The sequence below is a fragment of the Mixophyes fleayi genome, chromosome 8, assembly GCF_038048845.1.
Source record: "Mixophyes fleayi isolate aMixFle1 chromosome 8, aMixFle1.hap1, whole genome shotgun sequence".
In the NCBI taxonomy this organism is placed as follows: Eukaryota; Metazoa; Chordata; class Amphibia; order Anura; family Limnodynastidae; genus Mixophyes; species Mixophyes fleayi.
The window spans coordinates 79,110,601-79,127,017 of NC_134409.1; the positions used below are offsets into that span (position 1 = coordinate 79,110,601).

The following is a 16,417-nucleotide window of genomic DNA, read 5'->3' on the forward strand; positions in this document are numbered from 1 at the left end:
CACAGCAGTCTCTAGAGTATACAGGGAATGGTGCACAAAGCAGAAAACATCCAATGAGCGGCAACTCTGTGACCAAAAACTTCTCGTTAATGCAAGAGGTCAGAAAACGATGTCCAGACTGGTTCAAACTGACAGGAAGATGAGAGTAACTCAGAGTCATAGAGGTTCGGTTCTCTTTAAGGTATCCACATGTGCCATTACTTTTGGTATGTTAAAATCTGATCATGAAATCTCTTCAGATTTTTTCTATAGTGCAGTGGCTCAGTGCCGTGCACCCTGTGACATCACCAACAAAAAATACCAGGGGTGGGGGACAGGTAAGTATTTTTTTAGCTTACATATTTAATCCCCAAGCGTGCTAAGGAAAAATGAAACTCTTACTTAGCACTTTAGGGGTATATATGGAGGGAGAGCCCTATTCATCCTTAGCACTGAAGGGGTTGAAAAACAGAAAAACTAGCACAGAGTTCTTTTCTCATTAGTCCCAGTACCAAAATTGTATTCTTGTATAGTATACACATGCACCTGTTATAAATAATCCACAATCAACATGTACATAGATCTATAAATCAAAGTATTTTACTCGTGTATATATACCTACACACATACATACATATATATATATATATATATATATATATATATATATATAAAAGTATAATATCATTTTGTACACACACACACACACACACAAATATATTTATATATATCTATATTAAAAATTGTACCAAAATTGGGACTCACCCTATGAAACTTCAGCTCTGGAGTCCCAGTCAAAGTAGTGTACATAGAAAAAGTATTAGAAGGCCTTTGAGACTTGCAAAAAAAAAAAAGTAAAAGAAAGAGAAATGTATTATATGTGCAGCACCGTTTCAAGACCAATCTGGTCTCTTTTCCTCCCTCCCCCTTTCCCTCTCCCTTACCTTCTCCTTCCCGATCCACTCCCTTGAACAAAGCTTAAAATGGAAGCCACTGCTCCTAGGAATCACATGTAGGTGAAGACTATTTAACAAGGAGTGTGTATCTAGCATTTCTGACCTTCCCTATTTTTCCAGTATGGTTGTGTGCTCTACAAGTATGTCTCTTTGGGTACCAAGTTAATTTTTACTTTAGGATTAATTATTTTAGCAACATGGTAATTGTGCATTAATTAGGTTTAACATCACACCCCTATGTTAGATTAGTCATGCCCCTGTTTGACTGAGCAATATAAAATATCTAATGCTAATGGTGTTCCTGTTAAGGGGTGGTGACATTTCTGATTGCAGCTCAACAAATTATGTGCACATTTCAATTTTTTATTTTAGCAGTAATTGAACACAGTCAGTAACAGACAAATAGATAATGAAATACAATTGTATAGAATTCTACATAGTAGAACAAAAACACAGAAATAAATTGTGCTATATAATAAAACTGGCAGAAATAACAAGTGACATACAACTATGAAAATAAATGTATGTGGGTAGGAAAGGATAGAGGGGGTGGGGGTCTAGGATTATTGTGAAAACACCAAAGCATGTAGGCTTTTAAAAGTATGGACATAAAAATGAGTATAGGGGACACCGGGTCATTTATGGCCGAGACTAAGGATTAGTAAAAAGTGGTTATCGGGGCAAGCTCCAAAGATGAGATGTATGAGCTAAGGAGGTGCTTATAATAACCAAGGTGCCCATACTTGAGTGAGGATGTTGTATTTGCCCTGGAGATGGTAGGTGATTTTCTCCATGCGTGCAATGTACCAAACATAATAGATAAGAGTGTTGGTCACTCACATTGAATAGACTTATTTAGCATTTCCTGCTATCCGCAAAGCAGACTCCCTCCTCACATATGCCTAATTGGAGATTTCCTCTAGCAATGTTACAAACCCCAAACAAGACATTTCCTCTACCAAAATACACAAAAGACTTTCTCAACAAATGCTTATTGCATCAGAAATGAATACCCCAGAAATGAATGCCATTCCTTTATAAAGTGCCACACAATATAGTAAAATCAGTTCATTGCAATGATATAAATAAGCTTCCTGCGCTATTTCCTTTATATAAATTTATTCCATAAGTTATTTATAAGTGGTCCAGTCACAGGTAGCATAAGAGGAAGGACCAAGGGTTTTTAAGAATCTTATATGGGAGGAGCGAGGCTGAAAGATCTCGGACACTATCCTAGAAGGGTGATATTTTTTCGCAAGTCCACCAAAAATGAAAAAAGGTTCTAATCTGGCAACATTCCCTCCATCATATAGTACCATATAAAGTAAATCTTATTTCCGTTTTCCTTGATAAGGATTTAGATGGAGCTAGAAGCAGTTTTGTCCCTTATTATACCCAAAAAGTCCTCATATGCGGGCAGGCCGAGTTTATTCTCCCATTCACGTTCCTGTCTGGATTATAATCCAAAAGTAGCATCCAGTAGCTTGCTGTAGAGGGAAGAGATCATGTCTCTTCGCCATGGGAAGGATATGTTTCATACGAGCCATGATTACAGGGGATGCAGGTTTTGGGATCATTCTCTGGAAATGTAAAATCTGAAAACAGTCGTAGTGTTTAAGGTGGAGATCAGGGAATTTGGTTTCCAACTTTACATCTGTCCCAAATCTTGCAGAGAATTGAAGGGTGGGGAGAGTCCTGGACAGTTGCGTTCTCTTTGACTCCCCAAAGATTAGAGAGAGGTAAGTATCAGCAGCTTGGATTCAATGTCAAGCCAGGACACAATGGCAGGAGGGGCGGAGTAGGCTGTGACTTGGCTTAAGTGGGTGGCCCAATAATAAATTTTGATGTTGGGGAAGCCTCTACCACCACAGCGGGTGGGATTTGAAAAAATGGAAAGTCTGGTTCTGGGTTGTTTATTGTTCCAAACGAAGTTGGTGATATTTTTCTGTAGCGCATGAATTCTGAATAAGTGACCCTAACCGGAAGTGTGTGAAATAGGTAGAGGAGTTTGGGGAGGATATTGATTTTGACTACAATGACTACAGTATTTCTCTAGTGGCAAGTAGAGTGTATAGGGCTTTGGTGCCTGTGATAAAGCATTCTGAGATGCCAAAGCATCGTAAGGTTTGGTACATAAATCGCTAGGATATCCTGTCAAAGGTCTTCCATGCGTTTAAGAATAGCATCATTTCCAAGGTTTTTCTGGAATTTGAAATGTGAATCAGGTTAATTGTTCTCCTAGTGATGTCCTTCACACCTTTTACAGTGACGTCATTTACTAGTACTGGGATCTCTCATAGTCGCTGTTATGAAATGTCCTTTTTTTTTATCAGTCGCAATTATACTTCAGTCGGGCATGTCTGCTTCGGTGTCTTCAAGTCGGGCATACTACTCTCAGGGTTTCAGTCATCATGATAGTGAGTACCACCGGTTTGGGGCATATATGCAGGGCAGGGCAGAGCAGGTTGTTCATTTAACCAGTTAGAATTATGAAGCTACTGTCTTTGTGGATTTCCAAAGGTTGAAACGTGAGGTGGCAGGCAATTAACATGGCCACCCACTGTTCTTCCACCTGGCATCACACACATGGAATGTGACAGGGTGTTTTTTGGAACGGAGTTCAGGGTGAAGCTGTTGGAGAAAATGCGTCTTTTGGAGAAAAACTAGGTCACCTTTCTACGACTGGAGAGTTGAAAAGAGTTTGTGCACGTCTAGGGAATGTTTAGCCCTTTAACATTATAGGAAATTACCCAAAGGACCGTGTGTAAGAATTGAGAAGAATGGCAGGCAGAGAACCCGGAAGAGCAGTGACATTTAAGCATTTAAGTCACAGACGTATCTGGGGGGACAGTGGGTCTTTTTGGTGGGAGCCAATTGGTGATGTTTTCAAATAAAGACGGACAGGTACCAAAATCAGGGTGTGGGGGAGAACGACTCGGTGAAGTAATTAACACCCGCCTATTGAGCTAGGAGGAGAAACGGGATAAATTCATAGGCATCAAGGTTCCATCTGTGAGCCTAGGGCTCTAGGGGGAACGTGTTAGTCAGTGACAAAAGCATATGTGTTTTGTGCGAGACAAGAAATCAGGATGGGGAGGAGAAGCACATCTTTCTCCGGGTGGACTATGTGTAAATTCTGGACTAGGGGCCGAAAGATGGCCCGAAACCATATAATACTCAGCAAGTTGTAAACAGAAACAACATAAAGAAAACATAAACATTACACAACAGACATTTCACATTCTAGAAACGTTCAGTGGTGGTTATCTTCATTATCTGAAAGAGGTAAACTGCATCAAAAACTTAATCCGGATCTGCTAGTGCGTGAGATAAATGAAAAGAAAATATAGTGTAGACAAAGACCTCATAAAGGCGAACAGAAATAACATAACAATAGTGAGTCCTGAAATATATTGAAGTGTAATGCTCATCATAGTGAAGCAGCAGCTGTTTGAAGACAAAAGAGTAGAGACCCTTTGCATGAATAAACAGGAGAGTGGTCAAAGACTAATATGAAAGTGAAAACATATAGATATATACAGATATGCAGCTCTTATCGGAACCAGTGAAGTGCAAGATCTATATAGTGAAGGTACCTTAGCAAGTACCTTTCAGGGGTCAGTCAATCGATGTCTTAAAAACCTCAGGAGGTGACCAGGAGCCAAGGTGCTAGGAGCACTTGTTGACCAGTCCTGAGGCAGCACTGACAGGGAAGCCAGTCTGGCTCAGTTCTAATAGAGCCCACAGCAGGTTATACAGCCGAAGGTGGCGTCCGAAGAAAATCGGGGCAGGCCACGTGAGCAAGTCACCAGACAGTAATGCGGAGTCTTCAGCAGTCAAACTGGGTGCAGAGATGATGGCTGCTCAGCATCAAAAAAGACTGCCGGGGAAGACAGGAGTGCGGATGCCACCGCTGCCCAGTGAGGAGCAAGGTAAATGGCAAGGACTAGAGCAGCGGGTGAGAGCAAGGGACCACTCGTGCCGAGGTGATGTGACTGGAGAATAGGCCTCAAGTTGGCAATGTGCTCCACGAGTGCCACAACTGGTCTCAGCTGAGAAATATCGGCTTTGGGGGTTCTCTGACGGATTTCTGATAGGCATGGGCTGAAATGCACTGATAGACCCAAAGGAATGGGTAGATAAACACGGAGTGTTCTACGGAGACCTCACAAAACAAAGCCAGTAGAGATGGCTTCCAATCCTCGCCCCCCCCCTCACATTTCAAAATGTAATAATGAAAGCCCCTTTTGTCCAAATTGTTTATGGACTTGTCAGGATGTGACTACTCTTGATAGTAGCGATTACTCCTATTTTGAAAAAACTAAATTCTGACCCAAACTCTCTCTCAAAGTACCATCCCATCTTTCAGCTCCCATACCCTTCCAAGCTTCTCGAGAGAATTGCCTACTCTCGCCTCACACAGCAAACACCCTACTAGATTCTCTTCAGTCAGGCTTTCACTCTCAACACTACACAGAGACTGCGCTGACCAAGGTTGTCAATGATCTGATCACAGCAAAAACTGAAGGCCATTACTCTCTTCTATCCTCTCCTGATCTCTCACCATCTGTGTTGTCTCTCGTTACTGAATGTCTTTCTGCCATTACATCTTGCATGTCTTCTCGCCAACTCAAACACAATCTTTCAAAAATTGAATTAATAATATTCCCACCTAAAAAAGCTTCCTGCCTGACGTTTCTGTTTATAACATGACTATAAATCCCACCCCACAAGCTCGCTGCCTAGGAGTAATCCTTGACTCACAACTATCCTTTGTTCCCCACATCGACTCTCTATTTAAATCATGTTACATACATCTAAAGAACATTTCCAGAATATGCACACATCTCGCACAAGACACTGCAAAAACCTTAATTCATGCACTCATCATCTCCCGCATCGACTATTGCAATTCCCTTCTTAATGGTCTTCCCAAAATCAGACTTGAACCCCTACAATCTATTTTGCATGTAGCGGCTAAATTGATTTTCCTTGCAAACCGTTCTTCTTCTGCTGAGCCACTCTGTTGGTCTCTACATTGGTTGCCTGTTTTTCAACTAATCCAATTTAAAATTCTTCTACTTACATACAAGACCTTCAACAAAATTGCACTGACGTATATTTCCTTGCTTGTCTCAAAATATCTCCCAACTTGACACCTCCATTCTGCATCAGATCTGCGTCTCTCTTCCATTCTTATCACATCCTCCCATTCCCGGTTACAGGACTGTTTTCGGGTTGCACCCACTTTGTGGAATATCCTCCCTTGCACAGTAAGACTTTCCTCTAGTCTTCAAACCTTAAAGCATTCTCTGAAAACCCACCTCTTCAGGCAAGCTTATGAATTCCTCAACCAGCATCTTACTCTCCCTAGGTTACCCTATTACCACCCTCTACACAGCTAACACAAGACAACAACCCTCTGATCAACATTGCTGTACGACTGATTACAAAGCCCACTCGATACTTTTTACCTTTGCATTTTATCTGTGCCAATGTGCAATATGATGTAGCACGTGCCCTTGTGTTTCAAACTTCCATTGTTCCATAGATTGTTATAAGCTTGAAAGCAGGACCCTCTTACATCTCTGTCTGTATGTATTACCCAGTATTGTTTTATTAATGTTTGTTCCCAATTGTAAAGTGATACGGATTTTGCTGGCTCTATATAAATAAATCTTGATGATGATGTAGTGGGTTGATGATAATTCTAATTTACACTTCACACATCACAGGGTAATTCCTTCCTGTGATTCTCTTTCTAGGTATCAGTCCAGTAAAAAGACAGGGACTATTTGGAGAGAAAAGCTTTCCATTTAATAAACCCAAATATGTTTTGCTGCAATCCTGCACCTTCCTCAGTGGGTATTGTGGAGTATTTGTTAACTTAGTGATCATTTTACTTTTCAGACTCTATGGCAACCTCCACAAATGTTTAATCCTAAAAAAAAGCTGAGTAAAACAGGAGAAAAGTTGACACCCCAGAAGGTATATAATAAGACTCTTACTTTCCTTCTTTGTCTCTTTTCGTGTCACTTGAGCAGGGCAGCTAGGTTTTGTCTTACTTGGTTCACAGAAAGGATCTGGAAGATCTTGGTGTCCGTTAAACATGGTTTAGGAAGGGGTGACCATTCTCTAGTAGATTCGGTAAGACAACTGTTGGAATTTGAAAAGCATGCGCTGAGGCGCATCATCATCAGATTTCCTATTTCCTATCCTGCTTTAGCTTAACTGAGTTTGTATAGATTTTGCCGTATTAGAGTGTTACCACAGCTGCCTTGTGGCCTTGTTTAAATAAAAGTTTTCAACATCTAGAGGACCACCTTATCATCTCCGTTATAATTGTTCATATATTTGCTTAGATTTGATTATAGGAGTGTTATATGTTCAGTCCTAAAAGTAAAGTATACTCTCTCTACCTAGAGACTGGACTCTGGTCCCCCTTTTCTCCTATCCAGAACTAAGGTATCCCCCCCTACTTTCTCCCTCACCCCTAATAATAGTCTGTGCTCCAACCTTATCAAATCAAGGGATATTTTTCCCTCCTAGGCTCCCTCGAACCACTCTGAATCTTTCTTCTCTTTATGTTATTTCCATTTGGTCCTTCATCCTTTACGCTCCGGATTTGTTCCAAACTCCCTGAGTTTCCCCATATTCCAACATTCGTCACTCTTGCACCTTGCAAGGGTACTCCCTCTCCTCTCATTTTTCCCCCAATCATGGAACCCTTGGCTACCAGGATTCGACAAAACTCTGACATCTTGGGTATAAAGATAGGGCATCAGGAACATAAAATTGTGCTTTACGCAGACTAAATTCTCCTCTCCATCTCTAAACCCATGCTCTCCCTCTCCTACATCTTTAGAGAACTCACTCAATTTTTCTCTCTTTCTAACTTCAAAATTAACTCGGAACAAAACGGAAACCTTAGATTTCCACCTGGCCCCCAACATTAAGAAACTCTCAGAAATCAATTTAAATTTCAAATGGCAAATACATAAATTCAAATACTTAGGCAACTTTATCACTAAAAAAGTTTATTCCCTATGTAAGGCTAATAATTCCTCTCTATTATATCTGCCATCAAATCTGACCTCTCCACCTGGAAGGAATCATACATCTCCTGGATAGGCCGAAAGAATTCGTTCAAAATGAACATACTCCCTAGATTATTGTACCTCTTCCATGCTCTCCCTGTGAGCATCCCCTCTGAGACCCTTACCCTTCTTCATCGACTTCAACGTCCTTCATATGGATGGAAAGAAACCCAGAGTTAAAACACATATTCTCTGGTCCCGCTACAACAGACTTTGCTCCCTAGCTCCGATTCCATCCCCTCTCATGCTTCTCTGGTTCAATCTGGATTTTCCCCCAGGTATCTCCCCTGTTGCTTCTTACATTAAATTCCTTCACGACCTTGCAAAATGCGTCCCTTGCAACACTTTCGCATGCTTACAAGAAAAATGTTGCCTCCCAATCCACTCCTTTCACCAGTACCCACGAATCCAACATTTCTTCCAGTCCTTTATCACCAAAATCTCTGCCAGACCATTAACACCATTTGAACACTACTGGGAAAGGAACCTTGATGAGAAATCCTCCATCAGCATACGAATTAATTATAATGTTTATAAGCTTCTGTACCGATGGTAACTAGTCCCATCGAACCTGCACAAAATCTTCACCAATTCTTTTCCCCTTTGCTGGAGAGGTTGTCAAGAACCTGGCTCTTTCCTTCACATATGGTGGACCTGCCTGTTCTTGCCAAGATTCTGATTGGGTGTCTGGGACACTTTCTCACCCTCACTAACATGTTATCCCTTTCATCCCTAAATATGTGTTGTTTCCTCTACCATTTTCCAGACCTTTCACAAGATCAAAATAAGGCTTGCCAGACATCCTGCCTCATAACCAGGTCCTGGAAAAGCACTACTCCTCCTACAATGACAGAATTCTGGAGAAAAATTTGGTACACCTATGAGATTGACTTACGCATTTTAATGAACTCCTCCATCTCATTCTACAAAATATGGAGTACTTGGACCCAGTTCAATAATGCTAACCCCGCTATACTTATTTTAATTGTTCTACCCTTTGCTACAGGAAAGCCCACAATCCCCTTTATTCTTTGCTCAGTTTGAGAGGCTGGCTTCCCCTTCTTCCTGCTTCTCCCGCCACCCCCACCCCTTCCTGTATTAAACAAAAAAACAAGTATTATACTGTGCACTCCTTCGTTTCAGAAGGATTTTTTTTTTTTACTTTTACACATTTGGTTCTCAACTGTTTGTAGTTGTTTCTCACTTTGATGCTATTAATAAAAAGTTATTTAAAAAAGAAAAACAGTCTCTTTTTACTTCCTGAATGGTCAAGCTCCTTCCAAAAACATGCTTGTGCAATTGATTATAGAAGTTATTTAATAGACTTGTAAGAGGAAAGAAGGTGCCAAAAATATTGAGGGCACATTCTAAAAGGTGTAATAACCCCTTGGGTTCAAAGGGTGCAGGTTTCAGTAGGAGATCATTCAGAAGTAGCAAGATGGTTATCAATTTATACATTCTATAAACACCAACAAAATATATTATAAATGCACTCTCCACTTCCAGGTTTGTGTGCTGCTTGGATAAAAGCAACCTCTATGCCTTAATCAAAGGTACATAAATAAGAAAAGATCCAGCGCACAACATACCTGATCTAATGTAGAAAATCTAATTTTTTGGGGGGATAAGACTGGATGTTTATTTGATCAATATATTAAAACCAGTGTTGTTCAATATCATGTGATCTTTAAATATACAAGATCCTATTGGCTCCACTGGACTAGACTGAAATGCAAAAATAAAACATGTCACTGAAAACAGCCTATATGGAATAATAAAGGTATAGATAGCTTGTAAGATACGCCTACATTGAGACTAAATTCCCGTGTTCAGTGAAGACATCGGGGTAGGACAAATGCCTAACTGATGACTCCGCTGTAAAATATGTTATAAAATATATTGAAGTGTTAGAAATGTCCATTGACAAATACCCGTCATACACGAAACACGTGATTAACTCCAGTACCTTGAAATATCCCGGGTATCGGTGTATATGAATCCTCAATGGTAGACTGTATAATAAGTCACTATTCCATATGAGGGATAGAATATCCAAAGGAGATGGCAAGCTAGGAACTCCTGCTCTGTAATCCGTGAGTACGATATGCAGAGGATTGTATTATGTAACAATGAATCGTCTTTTAAGCGCTCCACTAGGTCTGCAGCCTTGTATGTACCGTCCAGTACCACCACCACCTTGAAAGGAATTTATATATATAAAAATGTACATACATATGGCGCTTCCTTTCCGCACACTTAATGTTGTTTCAGCCGGACATGGTGTGCCCAATATTCATGAGAGAATGCTATAATACAAGACTTATCGTGATGCAATATTTCTATACAATGTCAATTTTACCAAAATTAAAAATCTCTAGATATTCCCGTGCTCATGTATAATCGTTGAAATATGAATCACCCGTTTTTTCATACATATGCAGCACCCGTATGGATGTATGCCTATTAGATTTCAATTCAAATCTCGCCCGTAATGAATGTACTTCTCCGGACCCAGCGCCTGCCTTCTATGATGTTTGATCCACACTCCAGAAAAGAAATGAAAGCAATCTAGCACATTAACCTTTTAATAACAAGCACTTCAAATATGTAAAATGGCACTGGTACCGATAAGCAAATATACAGATGCAGGTAAGTTTATCCAGCCAAAATCCACTCTCCTGCCCTGTCACTATCACGACTTGCACTCTGCAGCTGCTGTCTGCAGTGACTTTATTGGATTTGTTATGTATTCTACTTGTAGTACCACTGCGCTACTTTGATTATTTTCCTTGATCACTGGGAGTGGTTTCACCTGCATGAGGCCTATACAAACCTGCCTGCTTCAAACAGTCTGGGCCAGATTATCAGGTCACTCCTGTGAGCATTTCCATGTGCTTTGTTCCTGTGTGCATTACCAAGTTGTCAGTTCCAGTCTGCATTACCAAGTTGTCAGCTCCAGTCTGCATATTCAAGTTGTCAGCTCCAGTCTGCATTATCAAGTTGTCAGCTCCAGTCTGCATTACCAAGTTGTCAGCTCCAGTCTGCATTACCAAGTTGTCAGCTCCTGTCTGCATTACCAAGTTGTCAGCTCCAGTCTGCATTACCAAGTTCTGTGAGTTCAGGTCTCTCATCAGGACTGGACTTCCTTTGTGAGACTTAGCCGCGGTTGCAGTGCACCGCTATTCCAAGATCTGCTATTGTTGCTCTCTCTACACCTGCTGCGCTGAATACCATCTACAGATCTGTTAAGTCTTCTATATTGTTGTTCCCATTGAACTGTTGCTCGGTCTTTTCATTTCTGTATATCTGTGCCACAATCCGTGGTGGACAGTTATTTGTGTTCTTAATAAGGCCACTTTAACCACTTACGCTCTCTCCTTGGTCATACCTGGGAAATCCTGACAGTCACTTTCACGCTATCTACGGTCTGCAGTTCCAATTTAAAACCAACGCGTTTCGACTTGTATAACAAGTCTTTATCAAGGTTATGTATAAAATATCACCAGACCTTCCTTTATAGTCCTCCTTCATTATCGGCACCTGTTTCCAATTCAGCCTGACCAAAACGAGGCTTAGATTCTCTATTGATACGGAAGTTTTGCTTTTTCCATCTCGAGGCTTGGATATGTAAAACTCCGCTGTTCTGTACGTATTGTCCACAATAATCTCACTTAAAACATTTTATCTAACTAATACATCACATCGCAACTGTCTATTGAACATTCTTAATCTATCCATGATAATATGGCATGTTGTAGATGGATGGCCTCAGATGTACATACAAAACACAAAGAGAAAAAAATATACATGAATCTTATGATTATAAAACACATGAAATGTGCATTCTCAAAAAAGAAAAAGAAAACACAGAAAGGAATACAAATCAATTAGCATAGACCAATCATAACAAAGGATCATATACTGTTCTCAATATTCCCTATAGGAACCATTTTATCTCAAAATCAGCATTAAGTCCCTTAGGAATAAGAGTATCTACATTCAAAATCCACCTAATTTCAGATCTGGACAAAATAGTTAGACTATCTCTATTTTTCCAAGTGTCGTCAATTTTCTGAAGACCCCAAAAACCTATTATGTGGTCGACTGAACATGAATGTAGGGTCTTAAAATGTTGAGAAAGTGCATGGGTATCTAATCCCCTCTTGATGTAATACAAATTTTCTCGTAGTCTAACCTTTAACCGGACGTGTAGTCCTTCCCTTATATATCTTCTCACAACTGCATTTAATTGCGTATACCACATTTTTCGTATGGCATGTTATGAATTGGTCTATTTTCACTTCCTTTCCATCTAACATAACATTAGTTGTTTTGCTGCCATTCATTTTGCATGCTTTGCACGCTGCACACACTCCACATCTGTGGAAGCCCTTACTCCTGATTGAAAATCTCTTTTCCTCTGGAAGATAGCTCCTAACCAATTTATCTTTTAAGTTGGGACCTTTTCTATAAATGTTGGTTTTTTTTCAGGTATCATAGCCCCTATGGTTTACATCTCTTTTCAACCGTCGCCAATGTTTTTTTTAACTATTCTTTCAATCTGTCTATAATTCGTATTGTAGCCTGATATAAAAGCCCATTCATTCTTAGTATTCTGTTTGATTGCACATTTGTTGAGATCAGGAGATCCCCTCTGTCTATTTCATTTATTGTAGCCTCTGCATTATTAAGCAGAACACTTTGATATCCCTTTTGGCTAAACTCACTTCTCATTTCCTTTATTTGTTCTTTCAACACATTGTTATCTGTACAGTTCCGTTTGACTCTTTTCATCTGTCCCAATGGTACATTCTCTAGCCAGATTTTATGATGATTACTGTTATAGTTTATATAACTGACAGTATCCGTTGGTTTATGAAAAGTTTTGGTTTGCAAACCAGTTTCATTAGTATAGACCGTAATGTCCAGAAAGTTAACGCTGGACCTGTTCCACTCAAACGTAAGCTAAATATTAGAATTGTTACCATTAAGATGACTAAAAAAGGACTGTAGATCTTGCTCAGAGCCTCCCCACACAAAGAAGATATCATCTATGTAACAATACTATGACACCAGGCTCGCCCCAAAATCATGCCCAGACCACACCAATTCTTCTTCCCAGTGGGCCATAAAGATATTGGCATAACTTGGGGCGAACCTGGTGCCCATGGCCGTTCCAGCACACTGCAAAAAATAATCTCCTTCGAATCTGAAATAATTATGCGACAATACAAAGGTTATGCCCTCTAAGATGAAGTCCCTCATTCCTTCAGTATATGATGTATTCTCCAAACTGGATTTCACAGCTTCTATGCCAAGGTCATGTGTGATTATGGTGTATAGAGATTTAACATTCACTGTGACCAATATGTAGTTTGTGTCCCATACAATTTCAGACAAAATCCTTTGAAAACTCCTAGTATCCTTGAGATAAGACCTAGATTGTTGAGATATCGGTTGTAAATAATGATCCAAAACTTCTGACAAATTTATCGTAATAGATCCTGTCCCCGACACAATCGGCCTTTCGGGTGGATTGTTCCTATCTTTATGGACTTTTGGTAATACATATATTACTGGAATTCTCGGATACTGTACATGCATTTATTCTGCTGTTTGTTCATCTATAGCTCACATGTCCTTATATTTCACTATAGCACTTTCAGATCTCTACTTATTTGTTCTGTGGGATCTTTTTTCAGCTTTTTATATGTATCCTCCGAGTCCAATTGCCTACGAACTTCTTGTATATACTTGTCTTTTTCCATCACAACCACCCCTACGCCCTTATCAGCGGGTTTTATCACAATCTGATGATTATCTCTTAAAGTTTTTATCGACCTTATTTCCCTCCCATTAAGATTACAACATTTCTTTCTATTCCCTTTCTGTTTAATCCCAATCTTTTTAATATTCTCTGTAACCATTTGGTTGAAGGTCTCTATAAAATTACCTTTCACATGTAAAGAAAAAAAAGTAGATTTGTTCTTAAACTTCTTATGCTCTCCTAATTCCCCCTCAGCATTATTTTCTACTTTCTCTCCTTTCATCTGAAAACATTTTTTAATGGTGATTTTCCTCACAAACTTTTGCAAGTCTATGAATATATCAAAAGGAGGATTAATCTCATTAGTGGGGGTTGAATTTGAGTCCCTTATTTAGTAGCGATACCTCACCTTCTGTTGACGTATGTGAGTTTAGATTAAAGATATTGGTCATCTTGTTCTCCTTTTCTGTATTCTCAGACATTTCAGGGTTTGGAATTATAATGGTGTTACCCTTTCCTTTTGAAATTTTTTTACATTTCTTTTTATTTTTATTCTTTCTATTTTTTTCCTCCTTTTTACCCCTCTTTCTAGTCGTCTTCTTACTTGGGTACGACTTTATCTACTTTTCTTTCCCCTTGTGCCTTGGTCCAAAAAAGGCTTTAGAGGAGAGCCATAGTTCTCTGCCTTATCTCTCAATCTTTCAAATCTATTATTAGTCGGTACCTCCCATTCTGGTCTAAATGGTTTACCTGCATGTCTATCTCCCTCTCTCCTTCTCGGGGACAATCTTCTATATCTATTTCTAGGTCCAATACTATGATCTTTCTTTTCTTTCCAATAATTATTCAACCTTCTATTTTTATCTTCCCAGCTTGAATTATGCTTATAATGGGATTTCTTTTTCCATAGGGGGAAAAAATAATCTAACTTGAGAGTGCTGCTCTCCCGATTTTACGTTATCCGAAAGAAAATCTTTATATCTCTGATCTTTATGCTTAGTGTGCTCTGATGCACTTATCCCAGATTCCAAACTAACCAATTTTCTATCCCTCAAAAATTTCTTCTTCCTATTCATAGTTTCTCTATTGTTTTTGTCAAGTCTCTTCTGAAATTTCTCCTCTATTCTCCCATAGTCTTCCTGGTCCTTAAACGGATGAATAATCATATTATAGGTTTTAATCTCCTCTTCCAAATCACATAGATCTTTCCTCCTATCTTTCAGGATGAGGTTAATTAAAGAAAAAGAACATGTACTTAAAATATCATTCCACTCCTCTTTGAATGAGGTTGTGGCAGTATTAAATTATGGTTGTTTATTGATCTTTAACCATTTGGGAATCGGTTGTTCCGCTACATATTATTCTAAGCTAACAACTTCCCACCAGGTCCAATTTTCTTTCATCAATACTCTTTCTAATTTGTACATAACACTAATATAATCTTCCTCACTCACATCTGATTTCAAAGAACCAGTTTCAAAAATGTCAGCAATCAATTTTGATCTAAACTCTCTGTGTGCAAATATGGTGCAGCCAAAAAAGCAATTCCAGTGGAAAACAGAATAATGTGTTATGTAGCAATGAATCGTCTTTTAATCGCTCCACTAGGTCTGCAGTCTTGTATGTACGGCCAAGTACCACCACCACTTTGAAAGGAATTTATATATATATAAAAAAGTACATACATATGGCGCTTCCTTTCCGCACACTGAATGTTGTTTCAATCGGACATGGTGTGCCCAATATTCATGAGAGAATTCTATAATACAAGACTTATCATGGTGCAATATTTCTATACAATGTCAATTTCACCAAAATTAAAAGTCTCTAGATATTCCCGTGCTCATGTATAATCGTTGAAATATAAATCACCCGTTTCTTCATACATATGCAGCACCCGTATGGATGTATGCTTACTAGATTTCAATTCAAATCTCGCCCGTAATGAATGTACTTCTCCAGACCCAGCGCCTGCCTTCTATGATGTGTGATCTACACTCCTGAAAAGAAATGAAAGCGATCTAGCACATTAACCTTTTAATAACAAGCACTTCAAACATGTAAAATGGGACTCGTACCTGGAAGCAAATATACAGATGTAGGTAAGTTTCTCCAGCCGAAATCCACTCTCCTGCCCCGTCACTTTCACACTATCCACGGTTTGCATTTCCAACTTAAAACCAACGCGTTTCGACTTGTATAACAAGTCTTTATCAAGGTTATGTATAAAATTTCATCAGACCTTCCTTTATAGTCGTCCTTCATTATCGGCACCTGTTTCCAATTCTGCCTGACCAAAGCGAGGCTTAGATTCTCTATTGATACGGAAGTTTTGCTTTTTCCATCTCGAGGCTTGGATATGTAAAACTCCGCTGTTCTGTATGTATTGTCCACAATAATCTCACTTAAAACATGTTATCTAACTAATACATCACAACTGTCTATATTGAACATTCTTAACTTATCCGTGATAATATGGCATGTTGTAGACGGATGGCCTCAGATGTACATACAAAACACAATGGGAAAAAAATATACATGAATCTTATGAATATTATTTTTATATTGAATTACGATTTACAACTTCATTCTTTATTATGCAGATCAATAATATTATT

At 39.2% G+C, this 16,417-nt stretch overlaps 1 protein-coding gene across 1 annotated transcript in view; it reads left to right on the top strand.

Moving 5' to 3' along the window:
• Positions 1–16,417, top strand: part of L3MBTL2 (L3MBTL histone methyl-lysine binding protein 2) — a 342,206-nt gene that overhangs the window by 278,926 nt on the left and 46,863 nt on the right.